General features: G+C 38.2%; 1 protein-coding gene across 1 annotated transcript in view; it reads right to left on the minus strand.

Moving 5' to 3' along the window:
- The window catches only part of LOC128231395 (tetraspanin-1-like), a 43,845-nt gene extending 40,532 nt beyond the window's left edge, over nt 1-3,313 (minus strand). Inside the window, exon 1 of the mRNA XM_052944171.1 lies at nt 3,184-3,313. The gene's annotated coding sequence lies outside the window, so the exon portion shown is untranslated. The remainder of the gene's footprint in view (nt 1-3,183) is intronic.
- Between the last annotated feature and the right edge of the window lie 8,690 nt (nt 3,314-12,003).

Below are 12,003 nucleotides of genomic sequence, written 5' to 3' on the forward strand. Positions count from 1 at the left end.
TATAAAGTCTCAATGCAATACATCAAGTAGTTGCTGAGATATTATCCTATGTGTGCTAACATGCAAGACCTTAACCAGAATTTCTAAGTCGCATAACAAAAGGGCAAAAACTATAGAATATGAAAGATAGAGTTATCTTACTTAATTAAATAAGAAGGTTAAATGGTTGGGAGCCTGTGTGTAGAGTTTCAATGCAATACATGATGTATTTGCTGAAGCATTGACTTAAAAGTGGTTACATGCAAAACCTTAACCAGAATTTCTATGTTGAATAAAAAAGGGGCCATTATTTGAAGTTAATGCAAACTAGAGTTATCTTACTTGGTTATTTAAGTAGATTGGATGGTTGAGTACCACTTTATAAAGTCTCAATGCAATTCATCCAGTAGTTGTTAAGATATTAACCTATGTGTGCTTACATGCAAAACCTTAACCAGAATTTCTGAGTCGAATAATAAAGGGCAATTATTTGCATTAAATGCACACTAGAGTTATCTTACTTGGTAAATTAAGTAGGTTGGATGGTTGAGTACCATTGTATCAAGTCTCAATGCAATACCTCAAGCAGTTGCTGAGATATTAACCTATGTGTGATTGCACACAAAACCTTTACCAGAATTTCTAAGTCAAATAATCAAGGCCTATTATTTGCATTAAATGCAAACTAGAGTTATCTAACTTAATTAAGTAGGTTGGATGGTTGAGTACCATTGCCGATGCTGACGCTTGGGTGAGTAGTATAGCTCTCCTTATTCTTCGAATAGTCGAGCTTAAAAGTAGTTGAAATTAAAAACAGTTTTCCAAAGTTTAGTTTTAACTTATTTATTTTACAACAATTGTGGAGCAAGTTATAACAAAATTATAACAAATATTAATCACTCTTGTTGGCACGATTTTACGCGAGAGTGTGTTCTTGTGTTGTGGGGAAACCGGAGTACCCAGAGGAAACCAAATTGTCCGGCTTGGATGGAGACCACAAACCAAACTCACATGCGCCCAGGCAGGGAATCGACTGGTGAGAAGTGACCTGCTAGTTTTCGAAAGAGGGAGACCCTCAATTGGTAGAAATTGTGGGCCAATGAGTTACTGAATCTAGCCCAAATATCTCAGTAATATTATGGGTCCCAGTGATTTACAGTTGGTTGGCAATGGGGTCCTGAGGCATATAATTGCATCCAGGAATATGTTTTTCTGCATTAGACAAATCCCTATCAATAAAATCATCATAATGTTTACATATTGAGAATCTCACAATTAATTAAATGATGTTTCTGAGTAATACTGGTAGAGAAGCAGTTTCGGACAGTTTTTATACATTTTTATTGAATTATTTATACGTGTTTAAATACCTACTAAAATTGTTCACAATTTAGATAACTACAGCTCAAGCTGCTATTGTCGATATATTTTCACATGTGTGACGTCACATATAGTGTATCTAATAGGGACGCAAAGAGGGTACTTACATTGTACTGATAAGCTTGTGATGAGAAGCAGTTTCTGACAAATCGAATGCGGGGCAAAATTTAAACCTTAAGATACTTTAAGGTGCCTACTGTGTGTTTTTATTATCCGTTTATTTAATAAACTAAATATAAGACTGTTATAAGAGAAATATTAATTAATTTTTCAGCATTTACGAAAAATTTAAACCTTAAGATTTACGACAGTCAATTCATACTCGAAATCAGGCAGACACTGAATATCAATGATATTTTGATTCATTTCTGATGGAAACTTGTGTTTGTATACATTTAAGTGAATGTTGGTATGAAACTAGCATGACAACCGTGTTCACAAATATGTACACAATGATCATCGTTTGTATAAGTCAATTTAGGAAAACCTTGTAGCTATTCATAGATATGCAAATTAGGTTCACACGCATGTGCAATACGCTGCGCGTGCAAATCCCCCACATGCAAGTTTGTGTACAAAATGAAAAATAAACATTAAATAATAAAAGTTACTTACGTGTCTCGGTAAGAATTTCAACTTTTGATTGCCTAGAGTTACCATATACATGTAGTTGAATTGCAGTACCTTCTTTATGAAGATCTAAAGAAAGTACGCGAAAAAGCGATTTGTCGGAAACTGTTTTCCGTTGGAAACTGCTTCTCAACCAATATATTTTTATTGATATATTACTTACTTTATTAAAATATTCCCAAAATGTTTGAAAAAGTACTCTGAGAATTTTCCCAACAACTAATGATAAGACCCTTTTTTCCCCACAAAAAGGGTTATGGTGTCATCCTTAAAACTCGCACATATATGACAATTGATTATGGCTATTACTGAGTTTTATGTCAATATAAGTACAGAGTGTATGTCTATCCTGATTGTCATAAAATGGAACCTTTTCACATATTTCCTTATAAATAAGGTATAGAATAATTATATTGTATGTTATAAAACTGGTTATTAAATACTTTAATACTGCTTAAAATTGTTTCATGTGTGCTAGCCATACTAAAAAGGCACTGTCAAACAGGACTTGCAGTATTTTTTGCTATACTGTAGGACTTAGGAGATGAATCAAAATCTGTGGGGGTCTAATATGTGACATTTGTGTTGGCAGTCAAATATCTTACCAACTGACCCAAGATCCTGCCAGAATAATGTGTAAAACACACATGTAAATTAAACTTAACATCGTATTAGGTTATTGAAAATTATAATATTAATATGTATTTCCTAAATGTTATCACTTTCCAGTTTCCTGACAACGAGCATTACAGTAATGCACCAGTCAATTGTAACCACGCCCCCCCCCCCAGGTCCGGGGAATAGCGGAGACTTTGACTTTTGGTCCAGCCAACCCCGGGTAAAATCCCCGCCCTGTGGGAACGAACAGACGGCAAAATATCCGCCAAATGCCCCCGCACCCTAGGGACCCTAGGTAAGGCCCATTTACCGCTATATTTTTGCTAACACAAAACCACCGCATTCACCGGCACCGCGGGGCCACCTGGAAGGTAAAAACACGCCCCATTTCCCCGGCTATCCCCGGTATACCCCCGCACCTGACTGGTGGCGTGTGGTGCATTAAGTACACAGTGGTCGGGATGATGACCTTATGACTGTGTGATTCAAATAAATAAAAAAAAAGCTTGTTACAAACGATTTCATACAGTTAAGACCAAATGACATTTCCACAGATAGTATTTCAAAAGATAGTACCTGTGTCCAAATAACTGCACGATATTCAAAGTTTTGACAAATATCCTCTACCTGCGAACGCCACCTATGAAAACAATTGTCAAGAACGATAATTACACCCCGATAATTACTGTCGAAGATAAGACCCGTTCGCCGCCGTACCGTTTTTCTTATGTAGGTTATAGACCACAAGTAAAATACACAGAGTAAAAGGTTTGGTTAGCCGGTATAAATCCGCTACCTTAGATATTATACTGTAGTGGATGTGACGGATCTTTGGTTCGGTGGATACAAACTTGACTGTCAATCCAGGGGTCGCAGGTTTAAATCCCCGCCGCACCACTAGAAATACTAATCGTCTTCCGGAAGGGACATTAAATGGGGGTCCCGTGTGACAGTGCACGTTAAAGAACCAGGGTAGCTCTAACAAGAGTTACATTCTGTCTGTACACTATGCTCTGAAAACCTAAAATGACTATTTATCTTATCGGAGCACTCGCCGGGTGGGAAAGGCCCGAGTGAGAGTGTTAATAAGCTTACATGCACACTATATATATATAGTGGATCAGCCATGCAAACATGTAAATGTATCCTATTATGTAATCCTCAAATGGTTACTTAACATACCCTGTATGTAAAACGACGAATGTGGAATGTATATATAGATTTAGTGATAAAGGGACCATTGGAGATGGTTCCAAAAATAGGTCGCGCATATCTTTAAGAATCCATGATGACCTGTTCGATTATGAATAAATTTTATGTTCTGTATCTGTTTTTAACTTTTTATAAAACCAAAAAAATATCCCCCCCATGACGTTAAACATGTTATCAATTTGGTATGGATTTATAACATGTCTTATTGCTATTAAAGCAGAACTCTTCTGGTCTGGTCAATGGCCCTTTTCAGGGGCACAGACTGCTTTTTCATTAATTTAAAATGGGGAAGAAAAGAATACTTAAAAGAAGTCTTTATTCGAAGCAAAATATTGACATCCGACATAGCATTTACATCGTGTTTTATCACGTGGTATACACACACTGAGTATATTGTTATTGAAAAAGGTCAGCTTGGAGGCTTCCGAATACCCCAGTACCTGATAGCAATAACTGGCCACTACAATTAAGTTTCTTTCTTAAGTATGATTGGACAACACTGAACAATTACTGTTGACAACTTGCGTTTCGATGTTGATAAATTACACCGCGTTTTAAAATTGTATTTATAAGTTGCATAAAAGCTTTGATTCTACCAACTTAATTCAGCTCAACTCTAAACATATTTGCTTTATGTTCGTTTTACACGATTACAAAAACAAGGACAAATTAGTGACATACAACATGGCCACGCGGTAATCAAGCCAAAAATGCATTTATAAATAGACCACATGCGAAAATAGTTTACACATTTTAAAAAAAAAAACGGTTGTGAAACAAATTAATGCAACTTATATCAATCCCTCTCATTAGCACGATGTCACGCAAGAGTGTGGTCTTGTGTTGTGGGAGGAAACCGAAGTACCCGGAGAAAAACCCAGTTGTCCGTTAAATGGGGGTTCCGTGTGACAGTGCTATTCACTGTGGCACGTTAAAGAACCAGGGTTGCTCTAACCAGGGTTACATTCTGTCTGTGCACTATGGTCCAAAAACCTAAAATGACTAACAATCTTAACGGAGCACTCGCCGAATGGGCAAGCTGGCCCGAGTGCGAGTATAAATAAGCTTACACACCACCTGTATTCAGAAGAAAAAAATCGATTCTTTCGGTTTTATGAATACGTTAATTCTAGTTATTATGAACTTAGCACTTTGTGGAAACATAAATGAAGAAAGTGTATCTTTGATTTTATCAAGCCGTCTATAGTGGTGTAATGGACACGGAGACTGGAGACTTGAGAATCCTGCGCCCTCAGCACATTCTTTTCTTTCTTCTTAAAATTCGTTTAAACCATTATAATTTTTAAATTTATTTCGTGTTTTTACATGTTTTTTTTTTTTCAAAAAATATTTATATCGATTTATTTTTCAAACAGACACTAAAGGACCTTTTAAAAGAGCACCATTTGCCACCTATATATATAGTCTATAATGTAACTTATCATTTTCAGTCACGAAACACTTTCCTAAACTCAACCAATTTTTTTTATTATATACCCATCATAAATCCACACGCAATACATATCACAAAATACGGTAGTCCGTTTTCCACTCTAGTGACGTCACGTCATTACAAGTATCGTTGCGCGATGTTAAAATGACGTCATAAAACAAATAAGTGCGTCGTTAAAATAACATTAATTATATTATGAAAACATGCGTCTTTTAAGTGATCTAACCAATGTTGTATATAATCAAAGGGTTATTAGTACTGCGTTTTGATCCGCTTGCGCCTCGTGAAATCCGAATCTGCAAAAATCCTCTCGAGTCAAATACAACCTCCCTGATCAGAACGCAGTACTAATGGAACCCTATTGTATTTTATAACTTTTAAAACGTATATTATGATCCTTTATCTATATTCGCTCATTGAAATTATAAATATTTTATAAGGTATAGGCTTTGAATTTTCGCATAAATTTTGAATCACATAACACTCAGACATATTTTAATGTCATGGTACCTGAAACCAATACATTATACTCCCAGAGGATACACAAAGTAGAAGCTGATGTAATTTAGTTCAAAACAACAAAGCACGTATATATGAAATATATTCATTTAAATATAAAGTTTTGTGAAGCACAGTCAATAATGCGGTTGTCCAAAACAGCACTGGTATTCATGTAATTTTGTTGCAGTTGTAATTAGAAAATGTGTATCTTTTACATGCTACTTTTCTACTGCGGATTTGTTTATATCTACGCAAAGATTCCTGCACGCGTTCACCATGGTTACACGTCGAGCGAGTGCCATCTTGCGTATATACCAGGACTTACATTTGAAATCTGTCTCAGCCAGTGCCGGGAGTTCTCCACTGCTTGTTCAGGTGAGGAAAGCTTGGTCGTCCTTGGCTTTCTAATATTATTATAGAACGCTTAAACATACATTTACAAAGACCGAAATCGATGGATGAAACGTATCTTTAGTTTTTCCAATCATTGTTTCTTCGTTTGACAGGTATCGCCTATAGCCGCCACGCCCAACTATGCATCGTGTACCAGAGAGGCACTGGTGAGCTAAACAGGACACCAGGATGGGTCTACGTAAACTCATCGGACTTACCACCGGTAAACAACGTTATATTATAGATATATAAGTTAAAGTTACAGCACACAGTGCACAACCAGAGTTTTCGATATAATAAAGGAACTGTTTAGCACAAGTGTATAATTTCAATCACCATGTCAAGAAATACTGGTTGTCCGGTTAGCGCGGTGGTTAGCGCACTCGCTTCTCAACTAGGCCACCCGGGTTCGATTCCCGGCTTGGGCGCATGTGAGTTTGAAACCGGACAATTGGGTTTTCTCCGGGTTGTCCGGTTTCTCCCACAACACAAGACCACACCCTCGCGTATAATCGTGCCAACGAGAGTGATTGATATAATGTTGTAATAACTTGTTTCACAATCGTTGTAAAATAAATATGTTTAGACTAGACTAATACAAGCCAATTTTTCCACTTGTCATTTCTACACAAGCGTCAATTTCAGCTACACATTAACCCCTATGTGTTTAATCATGTTAGCTTGTCTTGGAAGTTGCTGTAGTTTGGGTCATTTGGAAGAATGTATTCAATTTTGCCTATAGAGACGTGAAGAAGTATTAAGTGTTAGACATAATTACTGACTACTACTTAGTAAAACTTAATATTAACTTAAATAAAAAAATATGCTGTTTTTTATGAGTAACATTTACTTTTTTAAGACATATGATAGGTGTTAATGAAAATGATATGCTTAAACAACTGTTTTATTTGGAATGTAAATGTAACCTATACAGCATTAAATATTAATCTGGCCGTTTCATAGGCGAGTTATATTTAGGGGTATGCTTTACTAAGCGTATGGATATTGATTTTAAAATGTCAGATTTATTGGGTTCGCATTTTTTTAACAAAAACACACACTCTTATTATTCATTTTTAAAGCTTTGTATACACCATGGAAAATGGAAAATACAAACGAAACTTGAAAAAATACATCACATTGGCGAAACTGAATCTCCGAATGTTAAATTTACTTAATTCAATTTTGTTCATATCATCATGAACACATTCTGAGGCGTTTAAAATGCATTTTCGTATAACTGACAATTATGTAATGGAATGTGTTCCGCTTTGATATCATAATTGTAAAACAAGTACCAAAATGTAAAAAAAAATGTGTCGGAGACCGGGTTCGAACCCGTGTCGCCAAAATTGCAGTTACTTACGGCTTACTCTATTAATTACATAATTAAGCTATACACGTACCTCGGTAATTTCACGTGATAACACCGAATAGCAAATCACGCATTAGGAATGAATTCTACCTGACATACCCAGTACTCTTTTTAATGGAAAAATACGAAATAACTGCTAAACTTAAATAAATTGTAAACTATGTGGTACTTCAGTTAGGAAGTTTCAATGCATTGTACAAATTGATGCCAAGTTTATGTCAGTTTTCGACAATTTCCTCTTTTTTTCCCCGCTATTTTATCATACGGAGTACAGCCCCTTTAAGCAGATTTTCGACATCCACAGATAAACGACTCCCCGGTATCATTTTATTAAATATACATGAGTCATAACATTTTGAGCCGGTAGTCGATAAGTTTGACTGGGGATCGTGATTCTATTTGGGTCAAAATACATCCTCACGCCAAATCCTAATAGCCTCTTATAGAATAATACCGTAATCAAGTTGTTAAATTAAACGACTTGATTACGGCATTGTTCTATAAGAGGCTATTAGGATTTGGCCGGCGTGAGGAAGATATTTAGCTGTTGGGGAACTAAGAAATATAGTTAGTACATTTGTACTTGATGTTTTCAATCTTTAAACATAATTCAAGAGTGTGGTTTAGGTAGTTAAATATTGTTATCACGGAGATTGTTCATAAACAATATCAATGATGTAATGCTTAGCTTAGTTAATTAATAATTATACTTTTTTATAGTTAAGAAAATCATGTCAATACTTAATAATAAACTATTATTGAAATTTTTGTTTTATTTTTGACAAGTGTCGTAATAAACAAAATGAGATGAAGCGTTAAACCTAAGAAACATGCACTATAGAAAGATTTTTCCGAAAAATGACCAAAATCATTGCTCCACTGAATTTCATGCTGGTCGTAATGGCCAATAAATGAAATGAATTAGCTGTTACAGCAGATAACTGATAAACTACATGGAGAACCAAGTCAGCCCTTTAACCCTTAGCACAAAACCACTGAATGGAACAAAATGCATATGCTGCTAAAATCCAGGTATATGCTGGCATACAGGGGTTTCCTTCTTAATCGAAAATTGGATAGGATTTCTTGGCATGCATACCTTTAATAATATGCTACGCTCACTCCGCACAATATTAATCATTAAAATTAATGTTATTTCATGTCACCTAACTATTACATTATGCTCTGCGACTGTTTCACAAGTAAGAAATAACTAAAGGCCAAAGCGTTTGGTGTCAGTTCCAGTACGGTTTATGAGGGAAAATGGGATACCTGGCCCCAGTATAACGAACATACTTAAGTCTTGTTTCAACTGAGAACAGTATTTTAAATCTTATACATGAAGTTAAAGGAATAATTTGAAGTATATATAATCTCACAGAAAGACGTTTTTAATGTTGTGTTAGTTATGAGTGAGTGAGATCGCTGCATTAATATACAGCACATTAAACACGCCTTTAAACATTACTCTATTATTTAGCGGTTATTGAGCGGAATAAGATATTTGGCCTTTTTGTAACGCAGTCCCAAGCTACGTTTCCAAAGGAGCATAATATACATCAAGTTTCATCACAAAACAAACCTTTTTTTATCGTAAATATAAGCGACCCTGACCTAACAAAACCTAAATACAATCTTCAATACTTCTGCACAAGAGCTTGTTTTTTCATATACGCCGTCAACATCATCATCATCATCATCATCATCATCATCATCATCATCATCATCATCACCACCATCATCATCATCATCATCATCATCGATAAAAATGTAAATCATTTCGAACTCAAGGTGTTGAGCTGAAAACCTTTTTTATCTATTCTAAACCAATGACAATGGTAAGAACTAAAACTAATGTCCCAAACTTCACGCTCCTATAATCTTGCCTTGCACTAGATATGCTTATCTAATAACTAAATAGAAAAATGTTAACGAATATCACATCCATATTCTCTTTTCTATTCAAGGAAGACTTCCTTTGCGGAGATACTCTTTGTGAATCTGGATACACATGTAAGCACCGGCCCTCCGGTCCGGCATGTCACGTGACGTACTGCGGCGTGGAGCCACAGCGTCCGCCGTACGGTCACACGCTAGGGAACCTGAACTCTATCGGTAGCCGGAGACGGTACATGTGTGATTATGGACCGGAATACGACATACATTCAACCATGATTCAATGCCGCAATGACGGCACGTGGACGAGTCCAGGAGATATAGCGTGCAATAAATTTAGAAACGCTGTCCAAAATGGTTACATCAACAATCATGTGACTCAGACCTTAACCGATATTGAGCTAACCTACTGTGCCCAGACATGTATACTTGTCAATTTTTCATGTACTCCGAAGACATGAAGTCCTGTCATTATACACAGATTCGCTGGTACGGGTGGAACGACTTTCCCCAATATGACGTCAAACCAGGATGGACGATAGTACAGAAGCTTTTCCCGGTGTATATTGCCAGGAGTCGGTATAACATGCGGTACAACATGGCTAAACTAACAGCAATCGAACGATGCCAAGAGCTTGGAACGGAAATTGCAATGTTACAAGACTTGACGGACGCGTACAATGACGGTTACTATGCGTGTAACTGTGGCTACGTCAGTGACCAGGAGCACCCGATATACTACATGCCTTGGGTCATTGACGGATGTGGTAATAAAAAGGGCCTTATCGTATGTGCGTGGCAAACCGAAGCAAATGTTTATTGTAAAAACCAAGATTTCATTTGAATGAAAAAAAAATATTGCTTTGTCGTTAGTATACGATTACAGTGTGTATACGCGACCACTGATAGCACTACAACTGCTCTCCGTACCAGCTCTACCACTGCTCTGTGTACCGGTTCTACCATTGCTCTGTGTACCGGCTCTACCATTGCTCTGTGTACCGGCTCTACCACTACTCTGTGTACTAGCTCTACAACTGCTCTGTGTACCGGCTCTACCACTGCTCTGTGTACTGGCTTTACCACTGCTCTGTGTACCGGCTCTACCACTGCTCTGTGTACCGGCTCTACCACTGCTCTGTGTACCGGCTCTACCACTGCTCTGTGCACTAGCTCTACCACTGCTCTGTGTACCGGCTCTACCACTGCTCTGTGTACTAGCTCTACCACTGCTCTGTGTACCGGCTCTACCACTGCTCTGTGTACCGGCTCTACCACTGCTCTATGTACCGGCTCTACAATTGCTCTGTGTACCGGCTCTACCACTGCTCTGTGCAGTAGCTCTACCACTGCTCTGTGTACCGGCTCTACCACTGCTCTGTGTACCGGCTCTACCACTGCTCTGTGTACCGGCTCTACCACTGCTCTGTGTACTAGCTCTACCACTGCTCTGTGTACCGGCTCTACCACTGCTCTGTGTACTAGCTCTACCACTGCTCTGTGTACCGGCTCTACCACTGCTCTGTGTACCGGCTCTACCACTGCTCTATGTACCGGCTCTACCATTGCTCTGTGTACCGGCTCTACCACTGCTCTGTGCAGTAGCTCTACCACTGCTCTGTGTACCGGCTCTACCACTGCTCTGTGTACTGGCTCTAACTGCTCTGTGTACCGGCTCTACCACTGCTCTGTGTACTGGCTCTACCACTGCTCTGTGTACCGGCTCTACCACTGCTCTGTGTACCGGCTTTACCACTGCTCTGTGTACCGGCTCTACCATTGCTCTGTGTACCGGCTCTACCACTGCTCTGTGTACCGGCTCTACCACTGCTCTGTGTACCGGCTCTACCACTGCTCTGTGTACTGGCTTTACCACTGCTCTGTGTACCGGCTCTACCACTGCTCTGTGTACTGGCTTTACCACTGCTCTGTGTACCGGGTCTACCACTGCTCTGTGTACCAGCTCTGAAACAGCTTCATGTACCAACTGTACCATTGCTCTCCGTACCACCTTTACAAATGGTCTCCGTACCGGCTCTACCACTGTTCTCCGTATAAGCTCTATCACGGCTCTTCTTACTAGCTCTTCCAGCTCTTTCACTGCTCTCCTTACCAGGCAGCTATACCATTGCTTTCCATTCTAGCTCGATAACTGCCCTTCATACCGGCTCTTCCACTGCTTTCCGTACCAGCTCTTCCACTGAGCTCCGAACCAGCTATAACACTGCTCTTGATATCAGCGCTATCACTGCTTTCTATGCCAGCTCTATCAGTGCTCTCGGTACGAGTTCTACCAGTACTTTCCGTATCAATTTCAAAATCGTACGTTTACACTAGAAATCGTATTATGTTTGCGCTCCCTAGGGACGACATTTTTTTTACTTTATGAAATGCAGATATGGATCATGAAACCGCTTTAAGAATGATAAGGCTATAAAGGAATGACAGCTTATAAATTTAGGTTCAGAACTTACAATTAACACCTTATTTCGCGCTTCACGTTCTATTCATTATAAAGGTTTTCGAAAATTGGCGTAGTATTTAACCGTTTCACATATCGTTATGT

This window comes from Mya arenaria, chromosome 4 (assembly GCF_026914265.1).
Source record: "Mya arenaria isolate MELC-2E11 chromosome 4, ASM2691426v1".
Classification (NCBI taxonomy): Eukaryota; Metazoa; Mollusca; class Bivalvia; order Myida; family Myidae; genus Mya; species Mya arenaria.